This window comes from Mauremys reevesii, linkage group 16 (assembly GCF_016161935.1).
Source record: "Mauremys reevesii isolate NIE-2019 linkage group 16, ASM1616193v1, whole genome shotgun sequence".
Lineage (NCBI taxonomy): Eukaryota > Metazoa > Chordata > Testudines > Geoemydidae > Mauremys > Mauremys reevesii.
Genome location: NC_052638.1, coordinates 11,745,860 through 11,759,559, shown reverse-complemented (window position 1 = coordinate 11,759,559; position 13,700 = coordinate 11,745,860). Strand labels below are relative to the sequence as shown.

The 13,700-nt window shown below is 42.3% G+C and overlaps 1 protein-coding gene across 6 annotated transcripts in view; it reads left to right on the top strand.

Annotated features, from left to right (window-relative positions):
* The window catches only part of NECAB2 (N-terminal EF-hand calcium binding protein 2), a 355,015-nt gene that overhangs the window by 89,181 nt on the left and 252,134 nt on the right, over positions 1 to 13,700 (top strand). The window lies entirely within an intron of this gene.

Sequence of the window (13,700 nt, the reverse complement as noted above, 5' to 3'; positions counted from 1 at the left end):
GCTTCCTTTTACAGGCTAGTCTCCTTCTAGTCTGGGTCCAGCGATCACTTCTCCCCCTTTGTCCCCCCCCCCCTCCATGGTTACTGTCCTTTGTTCCAGTTTCTTTCAGGTGTCTTTTGGGGGTGGAGAGGCTATCTTTTGAGCCAGCTGAAAACAAAATGGAGGGGTCTCCCAGGGTTTTAAATAGACTTTCTCTTGTGGGTTGACTTCCCTCCCTCCTTCCCCCTGTGTACAATCCAGCTACAAAATGGAGTTTTGGAGTCAAATGGGCAAGTCACATGTCCATGCACGACTGAGTTCCTTACCAGCCAAGCCACATTCCTGTGAAAGCTCAGATGTGAATTGGCACCTCCAAGTTCATTGTTGGCTTAAGTGGTTCTTGATTGGGCACTTACTGAGAATAGTCTTTCCTCAGGAAGCTGACCAACTGCTTCACTGAGGCTACTTAAAATTAAATAAGTACATAGCCAATATTCATAACTTCGAATACAAAAATGATACGTGCATACAAATAGGAGGAATGTATTCAGCAGATCATAACCTTTGCAGTGATATGTTACATGGCACATGTAGCATAAAACATATTCCAGTCATGTCATATTTACATTCATAAGCATATTTCCATAAAACATTATGGGGTGCAATGTCACAGAACCTATAGATTATTTTTTTTGATCTACAAGAACAGAGCAATGTGAACACATTCAGGCAGAGGCTTTCCATAGCTGGGTGACTGTAAAACATACCTGATAGGACAAAGAAAAATGTAGAGCATTTCTGGGCCAAAGGAGCTTTATTGTACTATTACACATGATGTTCTGGAGCAATATATAGGGTAAATAGGACTGTCATCCTTAAGTTAGCCTTTTTTCAGAGATTGTCTGGATATTTGTCTGAGGGTACAGGTATGGACATGAAACTGGCACACAGTTTATTCTATCCACTGGGTGAAAATACTATGAGATTTCCCTTTTCTTGTGATGTTTTGGTGATTCTGCTTCTTCTCAAAGGCGAAACTCCAGTCAAGGCAGAGATGCACCAACGTGAATAAAAGGAAAACAGTCATATTCGATGCTTCTAACTGATACATTTTGTTTGAGTTTAGGGTGAATGTTGGGTACTTTATCCAAACTAGCTTTTCTATTCTTGTCAACAAGGTTAAAAACAAAATGCAAGGATTCATCTAAAGTGCCAGATCCACAGCTAATATCAGTTGATGTAGTGCTGGTTAAGACAATGGAGCTATGTTAATTTACACCAGTTGAGGATCTATCCCTTCGTGTTTAAATAGTTAAACACAAGTATCTGCTTGAATTAAAGGTGATGCATGGAATGAGGAAGGGTGTTCTATCCCAATGGTACAAACTTTATAGTAAGCACCTGACAGTATCTTTAGTGCTATTGTTCACCAACAGGTAACATCATTACTTTGCTATATGTGACAGGTATAACAAACCTCATTAGAGAATCTATCTACATGTATAGTACAAGGCAGCTGTAGTTGGAAAAAAAGAAACAAATCTTGCATAGACTATATAAACAGACGTTCTGCAGCATGAGCTTTCGTGGGTGAAGAAGTGGGTATTCACCCACGAAAGCTCATGCTGCAGAACGTCTGTTAGTCTATAAGGTGCCACAGGATTCTTTGTTGCTTTTACATGTATAGTACAAACATTCTGCCTATGTGAATCAGGCAACTCTCCATATATGTATATTTTAGTCAGCAAATTATTTTTTTTTCCTGGTTACTTGTTTTCTTTTTCTTTCTGCCTCAGCTATCTTTCAGGCTTTTGTAATTTTGTCAGTTCCATGTACCAAGAAAGTTGTAACACACACAGGTAACATAGGGCATTGGTGATACCAGCAAAAAAGCAATTCAAAGTAAATAAAAACTTCAGGTCTGGGGTTCAATTTATTAACTATCAAAGGTATGTTATAGGAACCTCCTGAATGGAAATTATAGCCTCTTTAATTACTTAGCTGATAAGAGTGAAAATTGGGCAGCTTGTTTTTCCAAGGTAGATTTGTTGATAAAAGTTGATCATGGAAGTTAATGAAAATCTGGCATAATATGCAGGGGCTTGACAGCTGAGTTATATGTATGGATGAAGGCATGGTCTTCATAATTCATAAAGCAATGCCTCATAGGTAAAAGAAAATTATATTGTGCCTCAATTAGATTATTTTGTGTGTGTGTGTGTGTGTGGACCACATGAGGAAGCCATTTTTGGCTTGAACTCATGTGGTCGTACAGCCCCTGGTACAATGGGGCCCAACAATAGCATCTGGTGTAAGTTACCAGTCACATATCATGGATACTTTGTGATCATCCTTAATTTTAAATGTATTGGTATAAAGTATTCCTTTAGGTATGAACTGCAGAGCTAGTAAAAATGTATCCATTTTTGTAATTTTAAGTTTTCTCACTGTCTTTTTTGTGGTCTTTTTTGACTGGCTCTAAGGAACTGCAAATAACTTGTAGCAACTGAGATCTGTGCATGAACATAAAAAGGGCTCAATTCACACTAATTAGCCATAACAACTTGACCAACGATTCCCCATTTCTTACACCATATCATTCCATTCACTGGTTTTCAGTGTCTTACTGCATCAAAGTTCTTTTCTTTAAGGCTTTACATATTCTTTTACCCAGCTACATCTCTGTTCTGATTTTCCTCCTCATCCCTATTTCACTTCCTCACTTCCTATGCACCACGTAATCCTCTCTCCACTAGGTCCACCAATCTATCTACAGATTATATACTGGTACCCTCCATCCAGAATTTGTACTAATGCTGTGGTACAACAATGGGCATTGCAGGCAGAACTTGCACTTCTTCTGTAGCTGTGCCTTGAGGAAAGAAAGCAGGAGGTGGTGAGAAGTCCTAGAAATGGGTGCCTGGAAGAACAGACCTCTGAGGGTGCTACTCCTTGTGATTCTGAGGCTTAACTGGTACCTCAACGACTTCAGAAAAGATGAGAGCCCCTAAAAATGGTTAGATCTAGTCTCCCTGTTGTGAGGATATAAACTGTGGCCAAAGAAACCCATAAAACAGCCATCTGCCAGGTTCTTAGGTGAGTATTACTTAGCAGGCTTAACCATTCATCACAGTTTCTTTAGTGATTTGTTCTTGTCTCTGTTAAACAAGAGCCAATGACAGTAGAAGAAACTTAGGAAAGAAGGCAGATTTCAAAGTAAGTTTGTAGCTGTACAAAGTAGTAGGGGAGATATCACACTGCTTAAGGGGCGATCACCGTTAATGTTGAGTTAATATGCAAATCAGGTGGAGGAAGCTGAAAGGAAGTTTTAAATTCAGAGACTGAACATAAATAGATCTCAGGATATATAAGATGTTGGTTATATAACTTCCAGTCTTGTAATAATCTACACATTAAGAGGGAGGGAAGTACAGGTTGTCTAAATTTAGTGTTAATAGGTAGGTAGTCTTTATTAAGCTGAAATCTTTATTGTTCCCTTTCAACCAAGTCTTGAGTGTAATCATGGGATCTTAAAGAATGGGCTTGGGGACTAACCTTTGCTAAGATCAAAGGCAACTCGGATGATAAAACAGATTCAATTTGTGTCCAAGAAAGACGATTTGGGCCATAAATTCACTATCTGAAGAAATCAGAGGCCAGATGATACATTTGAAGTTCAGGAATAGTTAGGACTTGAGTCCTGTCAGCCATAGAAAGCAATGTGATAAAGTCAGTCCATCACATCACACTTTGGCTCCTTAGGCTCTATGTGTACCCACACCTACTTTGTACATTCTTGTTTCTGTTGCTTGCTCGGTGTCTCGTCTCGTATATTTGTTTGCCATAATTTGTCTTGAAAACCAAGAAATTAGCACCATCCTCATCTGCATGATAACATACGGTACAAAAAATGCATTTTATCATTGTTCAGAGTTTAAAAATAGCAGACTTCTACTGCTAATTACACAGATAATTTATTGAAGTACTTTCAGAAAATTGCTTGATTTGAATTTAGTACAGTAATTGTTCACTAGATAGATTTAAAACTTCAATTGTTTCTTTTTCTAATTTAAGATCCAATTGGAAATGCACTTGTATAGGTCTTCAGTGGTTGTAAGCAGCTGACATTTCACGAAGCAGAAGACAAATGCTGGAATAGAAATGTACTGTGAATATGAAGACTATGGAGAGTCTAATTTTTTAAATCTTAGTTCTTTTATAAGTCATGTTTACCCAGTACTGGAGCCAGGGGCGGCTCTACCGTTTGCTAGCAGGAGTGCGCGGCGCGGCGCGCGCGAGCAGCGGACAGCCCGCTGGCCTGGACATGACTGCGCGCCCCGCGGACGCGGGCGGCTCCGGCGGGCCGCTGAGCTGCGCGAGTTGTGATGTCCGCGGAGCAGAGAGCAGCCGCCGGCGCGCCCCGCGACCGCACTGCGGCAGAGCCGCCGCGCAGCCCCCAGCCCCCCCCGGCGGCAGGGGGGCCGGCGCGCGCAGGATGAGCTGGGGCGCCCTTTGCCGCGCGCCCTTTTTTTTTGCGCCTAGGCACCAGCTTGTTTTGCTGGTGCCTAGAGCCGCCCCTGACTGGAGCACTCACACCCGAATGTACTTATCGAAAAGGGGCCAATCCAAGACACTGAGGCCTCTGTGTTGTAAGTTGCAAATGAAAATTCTAAACCACTGTAGAACATACAGCTCCCCACTATCATCAAACTGCAAGCCAAAGCTGCAGACTCTCATAGACACACCTTGCGGCAAGTCTGGTAGTTCAACAGACCCGGGCTGTTTTGGAGCCATGGAGGAGCTTGTTTCAGAGCTGAGGGCCCCTCCTGCAGAATGCTATGCTATCTCAATGCCCAAATGCAGGACTTGGGTACTTGTTCTATTTAGGTTCTCACTCTGAGTCCATCACTGTGGGATGTGAGCATTTTCCAGTAGTGCATTGAGTGATATGACTAGTATTGGTCACAGGGGGTTCTATTCTTTCTCCCCAGGGAGAGAATTGTTTTGTTGGGTTATTAGTAAAGGTAAAAGGACATCTTGAGATTGGAAAAGGAAGTGAGGAGGGCAATGATGGTTCTTTGTTCCTGTGGGAGTTATTGACCTGTGACCCATCACCTGATTTCATAGGGTCAAGGTCAGTTTATATTTTATGTGCAAGATTGCTTTTAATAATCTAAAATAGCTGAAATGCAAATAGGAGGACATATAATATGAGTATTTAGGCTTGGCAAGGCCTAGTAGAAAGCTTAACACAAGTGATTGACTTGAGGTCATAAGATTTTGCAATATGTAGTTTGTGATAAACAAGTACAACACAGACCCAAAAATGGTTATTTTAAGTTTATATGTAACCATGGAGAAACAGAACCACATTTACAAAACAGAACCATTCGGAAATGTATGACACAAGTTAGTTTTTTGCTAGCAATTGGAACCTGAATTATGGTCCCCTGGAATGACAAACATGGGCAAAGGGGCTGAGACCAAAGTCAAATATGCTCCTGGTTGAGTGGGGGATGTAAGGAAAAAGGTATATAAAAGATGGTCAGACTGACCCCTAGTTGGGACACCAGGGACGACCAAATGGTGGAAACCTGAGTAAGAACAACCCTCTGGTGATCTCCACTTATTTTTTCTTCTGTCTTTACCAGTCTCTTTAAGGGTTTAAGTGTGTCAGTGTTGGAGAATTGCTTTATCTTGTGCCAGCCTGAGGCTGTAAGTGTGCGTGATCCAGGGGGTATTTTGTTATGTGTCTTTGTTTCTTGTTCAGTTGCATTAATGCTTTGGTTTACTTGGATGATAACTAAAGCCTGTATGTCTCTGTTTCTGTGATTCACCAATCTCCTCTGTTAAATTATGCAGCTGCCAAGAGAGACAACCTGTTGCCTATGACTGGTGCACTTTGCACCCTAAAATTAATCCGAGGCACAGAGAGCATTCCACTGGCCCCTGAGAAATCTGAGTCTCCTTCACAAACAAGTATCAGAGGGGTAGCCGTATTAGTCTGGATCTGTAAAAGCAGCAAAGAATCCTGTGGCACCTTACAGACTAACAGATGTCCGAAGAAGTGGGTATTCACCCACGAAAGCTCATGCTGCAAAATGTCTGTTAGTCTATAAGGTGCCACAGGATTCTTTGCTGCTTTCACAAACAAGCTTTCTCTTTGTGGCAGAGGGGTTCCATTGTGCCTGAAGAGCAGAGGTGTCAACTATGGTCCTCATCTTGGAACTTTAAGTGATCTCTAGACCATTAATCATCTTGGAAATGAGGACCAAGACCTTGAATTTGATGCAATATGGACTATCAAGGCATCCAGATCTGAAAATGGTCCACCGTACAGTGTTACATAGCTACAGTATAGTGTTATGGTGGCAAAAGGGAACGATAATGAGGGAAGGACAAACACTGCTACCAGGCTGAAATATATGACAAATATTGGAGTGAAAGGAGGGTCATCTGCTCTCTTTCATTAAGGGCCAGACCCTAAAATGTGCTGCCTGCTGGCAACTTCTGTTGAAGTTGAGGGGAGTTGTGAATTCTCAGCACTTCATGGGAACAAGCCTTGTGTGAGTCCATACCTCCTTGCATCCAGTCTACACTGTCTGGGTTGGGATAGTTTCTATGACTCATTGTTCCCTGAATTAGTTGAGCTGGTTAAAGCTTTTCAAACGTCAATAAAAATTTTAATTGAAATGTCAAGTTTTCATTAAAAAAAATAGAGGGGGAGATGAATGAAAAGTTTCCCTCAAATCCTTCTGTATTTTTAAACTAGCTCCACAAAACAGAGAAAAGGGGATTAACCACTGAATTTGTTTATTACAGCATGAATGGCACATATTTAATATGCTCTCTGAAAATGTATTAGTCTTCACTTTGTTAATAGAATAGTCTGGTTCTATGCAAACTAGCATAAAACATATGTATTTTCTTCTGTTCCTTCAAATACATAGGAAACTTATGTGAATTAGCTTTTCACACACAATACATTCCTACAGCAAGGACCTGTAAGTTAGCCCCTGGTTGGCTAAGGACATTTAAAAAGACATTGATACACCTATATTATAAATTATCCTTATGGAATCTATTGCCCTTTGTAATCTTACAGGAAAGCAAGTCTTGTCTCCTCAAAGATGGGGTCAGTACTTTCCAGAACAGTCATGGCTTTAGGTCACACAATTATAATTCCTTTGCAGGAAGAGTAGATTGGGAACCAATCAACCAACATACATATTGATTTTTTTTCCCAGTAAACTGCAACCTGTCTTGATGTCATTCCCCCAGACATTTCAAACTTCCTCTTACCTTGCTGGAGTGTCTGTAATTGCCACAATGTTCTGATACCTGGTGGAGGGTGGGGAGAGTGTTTTCCACGTGTGATACCATTGTGAAAATCCCAGAAGCCACTTGTTTTCTTGCTTACATGTTTCTTTAATGAAATACCGCTCAACAACAAAATATATAACTTCCAGAGCAAGGCAGTTAGCATTCCACTTGGTCATTGCCTCTCACATCTCTGAATCAGTCCAGGTTTCCCCCTTTCCCTGATGTGTCTTAGTTGAATCATCAGCCCTAAATAAAACTGTTTAAAAGTGTTGTGTTGCCCAAAACCGCCCACATAAAGTAGAAGTAATGCAGTGATGAATCAGGCCATGTAAACATTCATAAATCCATTAGGACCTTCTGAGATGAAAGCTGATCAGAATCTAAAAGTGTTTGTTGACTTACAGATAATGTGTTGCATTTTGTTGCAAAGCACATTACAAAACTGGGGAAGTGTCATCTTTGTTGCAATGGGGAAATGTTGGGATCATCTTTAATTGTTTCAAACCCTGAATTTCATACAATCACCTTTTAAGTTATTTCCACAATATGTTGGGTTATCCTACCAAGTGCTTGATTAGTACACATTTGCACAGCAATTTTAAATACATGATGCTTATTTAAATAAGGTTGGCATGTCTTTCTAACAGATATGCTAGTAGCTCAATCAGAGATTGCCAGGTGCAATTCTACGGTTATTCAGTAGGTCAGGCTAGATGATCATTATGGACTTAAAATCTATTCTAAGCACTGCAAAAAAGCGCTCAGCATTTATTATTGACCAATTTGATACTTCTATGTGATGCTGGAACAAAATGATATTTCTACTGCTCTCACTCTTCAGGGTTGGGATTTTCAGCCTAAGGGAGGTAGGCATCTGGACCCCATTGAAATGCAATGGAAGTTGGGAGCCAAACTCCCTTAGGTACATCTACACAGCAGCTGGAAAGGCACTTCCCAGTGTGGGTAGGCAGACATACACTAGCTCTGATTGAGCTAGTGCATTGAAAATAGTAGTGTGGCCACTGGAACATGGACGGTGTCTCTGGCTAGCCACTGAATTCGTACCCAGGGGGATCGGGTGGGATTGTACTTTGGCAACTAGCCCAAGTTCTTGTCTGTGCCATTGTGGCCAAGCTGCTATTTTTGCGTGCAAGCTCAATCAGAGCTTGTGTGTGTCTGTCTGTCCGTGTTGGGAAGCATACTCCCAGCTGCAGTGTTGACAATAGTCTCCTTTGGAAATCCCAGCCCCAAAGCCCTCCCAGTTTAATTACTGCACTGTAAGCATTTGCATGCCACCTGGTGACATAAGAGAATTAAATACCTCTTGTCAAATTTGCCACCCCATCATGTTCCCTCGCATCCCTTCTGCCAGAGTCATAGAAAACCAAAAGGAAGGTAGCACTGTGGATTATCCACTCATGGATAATGTTTTACAATCACAGGAAGTAAATACTACAAGCAGACAAGTATACCTAAAGAAGGCAGAATATATGGTGAAGCTCTGAAGTTGTCACTTCATATTCTGACTGTATATTCTATACCATAAGGACCAATCACCCAAGCTGATGATTGCACTAATGCTTCCTCATTCTTGTCCTGTCAAAAGTGTTATCTACATCTCTTGCTACCTTTTATATCCTTGTTTTCACCACCGTATGATCAAGTCTAATTCACAGGAGAGTTAACCAACACTACCGAAAAGCGTGTCAGATCTAAATAACTGTCTACATTAGGACTCCCACCTTTGCCAACACAGCTACAACTGAACCATTAACTGTGTGAAGTATCAGAGGGGTAGCCGTGTTAGTCTGGTTCTGTAAAAGCAGCAAAGAATCTTGTGGCACCTTATAGACTAACAGACGTTTTGCAGCATGAGCTTTCGTGGGTAAATGCAAGAGTCATCTTGCATCCGACGAAGTGGGCATTCACCCACGAAAGCTCATGCTGCAAAACGTCTGTTAGTCTATAACTGTGTGAAGTTTCCCTTTAATAGAGCCAGAGAGAGAGAGAGAGAGTGTATACACACAAATAATCCTTTATGTGCACTGAGTGGCACAGTATTCGTGGATGGAGATATCTGGTACACTTCTGCAGCCCCGTTCTGGAATAGCTCGCATGATTCTGCTTAGAGCTTTTGTCTTGGGAAATATGGCAAGTAACATTGCAGTATTTGGTCCAGGGAGGCTGACACTCTGTTACGGGTCAGGGCTTCATTGTTAGACACAGTGGAAACACAGCTGTCATGCCTGCCTGTAATTAGCCAGGTGATAAACCAGAGCACTGGTTTGAACATCTGGCTTCACAATGCCCTCTAACAGCGCACACACAAGCATCTTTTATCCCCTGTATACTCAATTTTTCATGCATCTCCATTGCCAGGCTTTTTGCTCTACTCCTTCCTCTCTGTCCTCCCATCCTCCACTTCTGTCTGTCTTCCTCTTTGATCTATTTTTTTGGGGGGAGGAGTGAACTAAATATGTGAAAACTTGCTGGAAGGAACATTGATCCTTTCTCAGAAACATTGTTTGAATATTGCTGTTGCCGGTGTCAGTGTCAGTCATTAATGGTCTGGCCAGCATTTGAAATCCTTTAAAACAGGAAGAGAGACAGAGATTGACAACCGTGTCTGGATCTCCCCTATAGAACAAGACAGAAAACATGGAGCAGAGGTTATATATTAACCCAGCAATTTGGAGCAGGCTATTTGATCTGGAGGCCAGTGTTTTTCAAACACTCCAGATTCACTTTGAAGTACACCAATTAAGGCTTCAGATATAGTGTTAACCCAAAGCACCCAGGTTTTTTTCTCTGTGCATTGGTAGACATGTTTTTTCTTCCCTAGCCCTCATTAGAGACTTCAGGCTCAATAGGAGCGAATGGAACATTGTTATGGCTGGCAAATTTAATAGCCTTGTTACCAGTTGCGGACGATAGGGAACAAGGGATGATTTTTTCAGTTGGAGGCTTTGAAAAGCCATTTGATTAGCAGAGTGTGACTTTTAAAGAAATATCCTTTCCAAACGCAGAAGCTGGGCTGCAGTGCTTAATTGGGCTCTGCATGGCAAGTGTGTCTCCATTGCATGACAACAGGTAGCAAGGGGAATTGTGAAACATTTAGGGAGCTGTTAGATACTTCAGATCACAAGCCAAAAAATGTGAGTATTATCACAAGCCATGGGATAAAAACTGGTGATTCTCAGGCTGGGTTCCGTGAAGCATGAACTAATCACGTGGCACTTGGAAGTGGCTCATGAAGCTACCGCTAATGGTGAAACATATAATTTAAACCCTATAGAATAGCTGGACTGCTGTGTATTTCAACTGCACATGCATCAAACTATATGCAAAGCTCCCTTGCATTTCTATACCTTCTTGGGTTGCTATGCAGGCAAGGAAATATGTTAAGATAGTTTTTGTTGTTGGATACTGACACAGCTGCAAAGACTACTATGATCAAATTTGCCTCAGACACCAATAGTAGGGAACAGGAAATATGCAAGAGGACAAAGTTAAACAGCAAAGTGATCTCAAGAGATAATAGCCGTGAGCACCCAGGCCACGAGAAGATCTGATATTAATGCTAAAGTCCCTCACTTGGGGAGAGGGAAATAAACAGCACAGGTTCAAGTGGGGGGGGGGGGAAGGGGGAGAATGTACTAGTACCCAAGCAGTTGACACACCCATCACACTAAAGTGAATATTTCATTTTGTCCCATTAATTTTGTCCAAATACTACTCTATGTAACCAAGCCCTTTGGTTGCAGGTGGGGCATGTGCAGTGGGATTGGAAGACTAGGACAGGAAATGATGCACAGAAGGTTCCCTTTCATGGAAGGTTGGAAGGATTAGAACCTGTCAGGGTCACCATAGGATTGATGGGGGTAGGGGCTCCCTGATGAGCCTAAATACGCATTTAAACCCTTTCATTGTTGTGTGTGTTTTTTCCATAAGGCTTTTATCCTAAAAGCATTTAATAGAATCTACCACTACAAATTGCTCAATATATTAAGATCTGTAGGGATTGATGGACGTGAACTCCAGCTAATAAAACAATTATACTAAAATCCAAAGGCAACTTTAAAGGGAGAGGAAAATGAAAACCTAACGGAGATCAAGAAAGGAGTGAGATAAGATTTTGTAATGTCAGCAATTGTATTCAATATTTATAGCAGCAGCAAAGAATCCTGTGGCACCTTATAGACTAACAGATGTTTTGTAGCATGAGCTTTCGTGGGTGAACACCCACTTCCTCGGACTGCTTGCATCCGAGGAAGTGGGTGTTCACCCACGAAAGCTCATGCTACAAAACATCTGTTAGTCTATAAGGTGCCACAGGATTCTTTGCTGCTTCTACAGAACCAGACTAACACGGCTACCCCTCTAATATTTATAGCGAGTGTTTGATTAAGTTAATTGAAGAAGGTATTAAGATGAATGGAAAATGAGTGGATAACATTTGCTATGCAGATAACACAGTGCTTTTGACTGAATCGGAAGAAGGCCTGAAGGTAGTGCAGATCATATTCTTTGCCATATTCCTGTACAGTCTACAGTTGATTGTGGACAAAGCAAAAACTATGGTGGTATGCAAGGATCCTGAGAACACACACGATATTCCAGTGAATGAAACAGCCATATAGCAAATGAGAAACGATTGCTACTTAGGAAGCATTGTTACAGAAGGTGGAAGATAGGATATTGAAGCTGGCACTAGAACAGCAAGAGTGAAAGGGGTATTCTGGAAGATGTCAGAAGAATGAGACAGAAAAAGATGGATGAGATATCCAGGGTGGATCATAAGGGCTATTCATCCACAAAGAGATTAGCAGAGGATCATACAGAGTGGGCTACTATGGTTGGAAACTTCTAGTAATGGAGATGCCACATAAGAAAAGCTTTACAGAGAAAACACTTATCTGAAAATAAATGTGCTGTTTGGTTCCTTGTAACCATTGGCATACACTGCTTATAGCCCTTGGAGAGAAAGCAAAGTAGATTCTTAGTCACATCTGCTGGAATAAACACAGTGAGTCAGGAGGGAGTGGAATAAACCCATGGTCAGGAGGGAGTGGGTTGTGGGTCCCTGCCTAGAGAGAGGTGATGGCTAGAGGCCTTGGACGTGAGAGGGCATTCCTTGAGCAGACCACAGAGGGAGTCAGAGGTATAACTGTAACAGTGTCTGACGGTGGTGTGTGTGCATTGCATGTGCATTTGAAAATTTGTCCCTCTAAAGTGACACCGGTTGCAGAAATTTAGCCTCAAAACACTTTAAAGGGTTTTTCATCTTGCTTCCACACTACGAAGGTCTCTGCTTTGCAAGCGTTGTGTGATATTCTGTACCATGAGCATGAAGTGGTGTGGGGAAAGCCAAAGGTGGCAGGCGGTCTACCATACAGCTTTATTATACCTGCTGATAATCTGATTTATTTTTTTAGTGAGAGGCATCTAACAAGCATATCTGTACAGTGCCATGAGACACAATTAGCTGCCTGAGTACAATCCCGCCCAACCCACCAGCCGCTTTTCTTGTGGCCATACCCTCCTGGACTATTATGGGGCGGGAGAGCGGAGCAGCGGCCCCTTCCCCTCCTGGTACTCCTGGATGAACTGCCTCGGTGTTGGTTGCTGGGGCCCCCGCTCCCCCTCCCGGAAACACCTGGGACACAACGCTGGAGAAGCAGGCAGCCCATGAGTTCCCCACCTTCCTGGGAGTGGGGGGGCTGAGGTTTTAGACTTTAGCCTTGAGGTTGCGGGGTGGGGGAGGGGGCAGGCTCTGGATGCTGCCTCCCTCGGCCCTCCCTCACTCCCTCTCCCCCGCCTCATTAAGGGCTTAACTTGTCCCCAGGTTTGCCAGGGCTGAGTAAGTCTGCTGTGAAAAGTGATATATGTATGTTTAATATCACTTTTCACAACAGGCTTATCAGTGAGCAATAAATAAATTACAATGATTTGGATGTGTATATGTGCATATTTCTTTTTTCCTAAAGCTAATTAAGTATTTTAGGGGAAAGTGTGAGGGCGGACACCAGCACTCTGAGGCCACCAAAAAATTTGTCCCGAGAACCCCTGATCTAGCTTGAGCTGATGTCTGTGCTACCCTGCCAACACACTGCTATTTTTAGGTGCTAGCTCAAGCAGAGCTAGTGCAGGAACGTCTATGGGAGCTGGGAGGTGTGATGTACACTTAGGGCTTCCAGAGGTTGGTTTATTCACCCTTGTGTATTGTTTCTTGCAATTTAACTGGGATCAAAACACTAGCACCACCAGTAAGGGGGACAGCGAATGTAAGTGAGAGCAGAGCTTAACAACAAAGCAAGGATCCTGTACAGAGGGAAAATCACCACCTCAGTGCACTTTCCTCCCGCCCATGTTTGTGAGCAAAAACTCCCCTCTGTTCT